The following is a 6,419-nucleotide window of genomic DNA, read 5'->3' on the forward strand; positions in this document are numbered from 1 at the left end:
GTGCTCGGTAAGGTTGATTTTGCTGCCTGTTGTTGTTATTATTCCACCTCTGATTTCCCTGATTATCTCTGCCTCCCCTATTATTGTTGTCCCTCCAATTCTGGTTTGAATTGTCCTGCCATCCATGGTTATTATTTCCACTTTGATTGTACCCTTGGTTGAGGCGGTCATAGAAGTTGTGAGTGGATGCCACCATGTTGTCTTCTTGTTGGAGCTGTGGGCATTCATCAGTGTAATGGCTGTAATCAGCACAAATTCTGCAAATTCTTTGTAGGATTAGTTGTTGGTTTTGCTGCGGTTGAGTTTGCTGAGCTTGTTGATTCAACTGCATTTGCTTTAGCAGGTTGGTCATCTCACAGATGCTTTGATTTAGAGCAACAGTCTCTATGCCAGAAGATACTTTTGCAACGGCTTTTGAACGGCCTTGCTTTTGTCTGTGGTTCCGAGTAGATTCAGCTAAATCACTGATCAATTGCCAAGCTTCATCAGTGGTCTTATACTTCTTCATAGACCCATTGCTGGCACTTTCCAATGTGGTCTTATCTTGGGGCCTCATACCTTGTGTGATATAGCTGAGTAGCATGATCTTGTCAATCATATGGTGGGGGCATGCTTCCAGAAGATTATTGAAGCGCTCCCAATATTCAAAGAGAGTCTCATTGTCATCCTGAATAATTGTAGAGATATCCTTCCTCAGTTTATTAGTAACTTTAGATGGAAAGAATTTCTCCAGAAACTCCTTTCTGAGTGTATCCCAGTTGAATACATTTGCTAGAGGTTGAGTGTAGTACCACTCTCTTGCTTTTCCCTCAAGAGAGAACGGAAAAGCTTTCAGCAGAATTGAAGTTTCATCAGTGCCATCACGCCTGACAGTAGAACAGGCTGCCTGGAAATCTCTCAAGTGCTTGATAGGCTCTTAAGCAGGTAGGCCATGAAACTTGGGCATCAAATTTAACAGTGCGGTCTTTATTTCAAAATCTGTAGCTACCGCTGGATGATGTGCTTGAAACGATTGCATTGTAAAATCAGGAGCTCCTTCCTCCTGAATGATAACTCTTCTAGCTGCCGTGTTTATTGCACGTAAAACAACCAAATCAGTAGAACGGGGGCTGGTTTCTTCCTCAGATTCACTTTCAGATCCGCCCTCAGAGCGGGCTAACCTACGCTGTTCTCGCCCTATTCGTGAAATAGTCCTTTCAATTTCAGGATCGAATATTAGCAAGCGCGGATCAGGAAGTGAACGCGTCATTTGACGGAAGAAACATGCAGCTCATAGTAGCAAAATTAAATAAAATGCAAATAAATAAATTCTAATTAATAAAATTAGCATTCTATTGCAACTCCCCGGTAACAGCGCCAAAAATTGATGGGACGCAGAAGCTGGTGAATTAAAAATTTATTAAAATGGTTACGTTGCAAGTATAGTTCTTAACTCACCGAAAATCTGCCTATCAATTTAGAAATATGTCATAGAGAGTTTAAATTAAAATTACTGGGAGTTTTAAGTCCCAGGTCGTCTCCCAACGAGTTGCACAAAAGTGTGCTATTTTATTAATCAGATGTTCCAAGAAGTTGAGCTAAGTAAATTGGAATTTAGATTGATGAATTTTAAATAATATAAATAAAAGCCTAGACTGGGAATTGATTAGTTAGAATCTCTATCATTGATGGAGTGATTTTTAAGATTGATTTATAATTAATGGTTACTCTGTTTGGTTATCCTTTACTAGGTAAGGGAAAGTCAAACAAGTTGGAATGCCAGATCTGTTCATGAGTTACAACCCACTTAGTTCAAAGGGATTGGCGTTGGTGACAGGATAGCAATCCAACATTTAACCCAACTACAATTTTTTCCTTCAATCCTTCCAACTCAAGAGTTCCTTTTAATCAACTCCCCATCAAGTAATGAAACTACTCACACATTGTAAATAAAGAATCCATAGCACATGAAAGGGAATTAAAAGAAGACATGATTATTGGAATTGAAATTGAATTAAAAAGAAATAATCCTTGCATTAATTAATCATAAAAGCATCTGAATAACAAAATTGAACATAACAAAGAACATGGAAGAATAAAACCAAGTTAAGAGAACAAACTAGAATGATGAAGTCTTGATGAGGAAATAACTATTCTCAATGTTCCAATGCTAAGGCCAATTGAAAATTAAAATCCTAAAACTAGAGAGAAAAACCTAAGAGAGTGAAAAAAACTAGATCTAAAACTACTGAATGAATGTCTGTTGTTTCTGCATATTTTCTGACTCTAGTCTACTGTTCCGGGCCGAGAACTGGGCCGAAATAAGGTCCAAAATCACCTCCAGTGAATCCTGCAAATTATGCAGATCGCACATGTCACGCGATCGCGTCATCCATGCGGACGCGTCGCTTGCGCTTTTTCCTCTCCACGCGTTCGTGTCATCCACGCTACCGCGTCACTTGCGCTTTCCAATTCGCACGGCCGCGCAAGCCATGCGGCCGCGTCACTGCGATTTGTGCTCCTTCGCGCGGTCGCGTGAGCCATGCGACCGCGTCACTTCTTGCTGGTTATCTCCTCCAATTCTTGTGTTCCTTCCATTTTTGCTAGCTTCCTCTCCAATTTCCATCTCATTCATGCCCTATAAACCCTGAAACACTTGACACACAGATCACGGCATCGAATGGAATAAAGGAGAATTAAAATTAAATAATTAAAGTCTCTAGGAAGCAATTTTCAAACATGTACTGAATTTAGGAAGGAAATCTAAATGCAGGCTAAATTGATGAATAAGTGGGTAAGGATCATGACAAAACCACACAATTAAACACAATATAAACTATAAAATAGTGGTTTATCACCGTCTTGAGTTATTAGGGGGCATTTCCAGAATATAGAAGTCAATGGGAAATGTGAGTCCCTTAATGCTCATTAATACATCTTCAGCAACTCCAACCACTGTAATAATCCTATTATCTGCTAACACAAAACGAGCTGCTGACCTTTTTAAGGGAGGGAGCCTCAAAGTATCATATATAGACAAAGGCATTATACTAACACATGCTCCTAAATAACACATGCAGTCAGAAAATATCACACCACCAATAGTACAATTAACCATACATGGACCTGGATCACTACACTTTTCAAGTATACCTCCCATTAAAGCAGATATAGAACTACCTAAAGGAATAGTTTCTAATTCATTAATTTTGTCTTTATGTATGCATAAATCTTTTAGAAATTTCGCATATTTAGGTACCTGCTGAATAACATCAAAAAGGGGAACAGTTACCTCAACCTTTTTGAATATCTCTACCATTTTGGGGTCAAGTTCCATCTGCTTCCTGGGCTTCCTTGCAATTTGTGGAAATAGAATAGGAAGGATGTTTTCTGTAGTGCCTGCATCCTTTGGTGCTTCTTTCTGCAGTTGAACTTCTTCTTCTTCAACCATGTCTTGTATGTCCTCTTCCTCTTCAGCATCCTCTACTTTCACCACCTCTTCAGCTGAGGCGTGTTCTAGTGGGTTTGGCTCCTCCTGATTCCTCTCTTGCAGTGTGGTTCCGGACCTTAGGGTGATGGCATTGATGCCACCCTTTGGATTGGGCAATGGTTGAGAGGGGATTCCACTAGAGCTCAAAGGCTGGTTGTTGGAGTTATTTAGTGATCCAATTTGAGAGATAAGAGTTTGCAAGGTAGAGTTCAGACCATTTAGAGTAGAAGTAAGGTTGTTTTCCATGGCCTACTGTCTCCGATCAATAGATTGTAGTAACTCATCATTAGAAGATGAAGAGGGATAAGTGATCTGAGAGGTCTGCTATTGGTTGTGCTGTGGTCCTTGGGATTACCTCAAGTGAGGTGCTCTGTAAGGATGGTTCTGGTTCTGCTGCCTGTTGTTGTTATTATTCCACCTCTGATTTCCTTGATTGTCTCTGCCTCCTCTGTTATTATTGTCTATCCAATTCTGGTTGGAATTATCCCTCCAACCTTGGTTGGGATTGTCCTGCCACCCATGGTTGTAGCTACCTCCTTGATTGTATCCTTGGTTGGGGCGGTCATAAAAGTTATGAGTGGCTGCCACAGTGTTGTCTTCTTGCTGGAGCTGCAGACATTCATCAGTATAATGGCTATAATCAGCACAGATCCCACACACTCTCTGTGGAACTAACTGTTGGCTCTGCTGCGCTTGTTGTTGACTCAACTGCATCTGCTTCAGTAAGTTGGTCATCTCACATATACTCTAAGTCAGAGCAGTAGTTTTCTTGCTAGAAGATACCTCCGCAACAGCTTTTGACCGGCCTTGTTTATGCCTGTGATTCCTTGTAGACTCAGCCAATTCGCTGATCAATTGCCATGCCTCATCAGTGGTCTTGTACTTTTTTATAGACTCATTGCTAGCACTTTCCAATGTGGTCTTATCTTGGGGCCTCATGCCCTGTGTGACATAGCCGAGAAACACTATCTTGTCAATCATATGGTGGGGACATGCTTTCAAAAGGTTGTTGAAGCACTCCCAGTATTCGTAGAGAGTCTCGGACTCGTCCTGAACAATCATGGAAATGTCCTTCCTTAGTTTATCAGTAACTTCAGCTGGAAAGAATTTTTCCAAAAATTTTCTTCTAAGCGTATCCCAGTGAGAAACAGTTGCTGCGGGTTGAGTGTAGTACCACTCACTCGCCTTTCCCTCAAGAGAGAACGGTAAAGCTTTTAACAAAATAGAAGTTTCATCTGCACCATCGCGCTTGACAGTAGAACAGGCTGCTTGGAAATCCCTAAGGTGCTTGATAGGCTCTTGAGCGGGTAAGCCATGAAACTTAGGCATCAAATTGAGCAGTGCAGTCTTTAATTCAAAGTCTGTAGCCACCGCTGGGTGATGCACATGAAACAGTTGCAGTGTGAAATCAGGGACTCCAGCCTCCTGGATAGTAATTCTTCTAGGTGCTGCCATGTCACCTGCACGTAAATCAACCAAATTAGTAGAACGGGGGCTTGTTTCTTCCTCAAGTGATGTTTTAGATTCGCCCTCGGAGAGAACTAACCGACGCCGAGCCTACCTTATACGTGAAATAGTTCTTTCAATCTCAGGATCAAATACTGGCAAGCTTGGATCAGGAAGTGAACGCATCATTTAATGAAAGAAACATGCAGCTCATAGTAGCGAAATAAAATAAAATGCAAATAAATAAATTCCAATCAATAACTTAGCACTCTATTGCAACTCCCCAGCAAAGGCACCAAAAATTGACGTGGCGGAAATTGGCGAGTTAAGAAATTGTTAAAAGAGATACGTTGCAAGTACAGTTCGTAACCAACCGAAAATCTGCTTATCAATTTAGAAGGGGTTGTCACAAAATTAAAATTAAAATACTGGGAGTATGAATCCCAGGTCGTCTCCCAACGAGTTGCAGAAAGATGTGATATTTTATTAATCAGATATTTTCTAAAAAAAATGGTTTGAGTTGATAAACAGGAAATTAAATCAGAGAATTTATGTAATTTAAATAAAAACCTTGACCGGGAGTAGATTAGTTGGAAGCCCTATCCTTGATGGAGTTCTCTCAAGATAAAAGTGATAATTAAAGGTTGCCTGCTCAGTTATCCTTTACCAGATAAAGGAAAGTTAAGCAAGTTGGAAGTCAGTTTCTATTCACAAGTTCTAATCCTGTCCCTTGGGAAGGACTAGTGTCAGTGATTAGAGGGCGACCCAACGCGAAACCCAACTATAATTTTACTCTTGAGCATCCAACTCAAGGTCCTCCTGTCAATCAACTCCTAATCAAGTTGTAGAACTACTCGCTCATTATGATTGTAAAATCCACGAAATAAGAAAGGGAAATATTGAAAGACATGATAAATAATAATCAAAAGGATCAATTAAAAATAAAAATAGTTCTTGTATTAATAAATTCTAAAAATAATTCAATAATAATTCTGAGTAAATAAAGGACATGGAAAAGTAAGAGACAAGTAAGGAAACAAAATAGAATGACGAAGTCTTGACGGAAGTAATAACTCTTCTCAATATCCCAGTCCAAGAAACAATAAAATCAAAATCCTAAGAACTATGAATGTGTAGAGAGAAAACCTAGAGGAGGAGTAAAATCAGATCTAAAACTAAGATTATACGGAATGAATGTTGTGTTCTGGTCTCTGCATGTTCCCTGGCTCTAATCTGCTTTTCTGGGCCGAAAACTGGGTTAAAACAGGGCCTAAAATTGCCCCTAGCAAATTCTGCAAATTCTGCAGATCGCGCATGTCACGCGATCACGTCATCCAGGCGTTCGCGTCATCCAGCATTTTGCCTTGCCATGCGTGCACGTCGTCCATGCCTTCGCATCACTTATGTAGTTTCCAATCCGCGCGGTCGCGTGAGCCATGCGTTCACGTCACTGCAATTTCCTCTATGTCGCGCGGTCGCATGAGCCATCCGTCCGCGTCACTTC

General features: G+C 40.5%; 1 non-coding gene across 1 annotated transcript; it reads left to right on the plus strand.

The window, feature by feature from the left end:
- The first annotated feature begins 592 nt into the window (after positions 1 to 592).
- On the plus strand, positions 593 to 700 carry LOC112774875 (small nucleolar RNA R71). Its single transcript, XR_003189331.1, has one exon. It is a non-coding gene; the product is annotated as a small nucleolar RNA R71 (small nucleolar RNA).
- The last annotated feature ends 5,719 nt before the right edge of the window (positions 701 to 6,419 follow it).

Source organism: Arachis hypogaea, chromosome 18, assembly GCF_003086295.3.
Source record: "Arachis hypogaea cultivar Tifrunner chromosome 18, arahy.Tifrunner.gnm2.J5K5, whole genome shotgun sequence".
NCBI classification, from domain to species: Eukaryota; Viridiplantae; Streptophyta; class Magnoliopsida; order Fabales; family Fabaceae; genus Arachis; species Arachis hypogaea.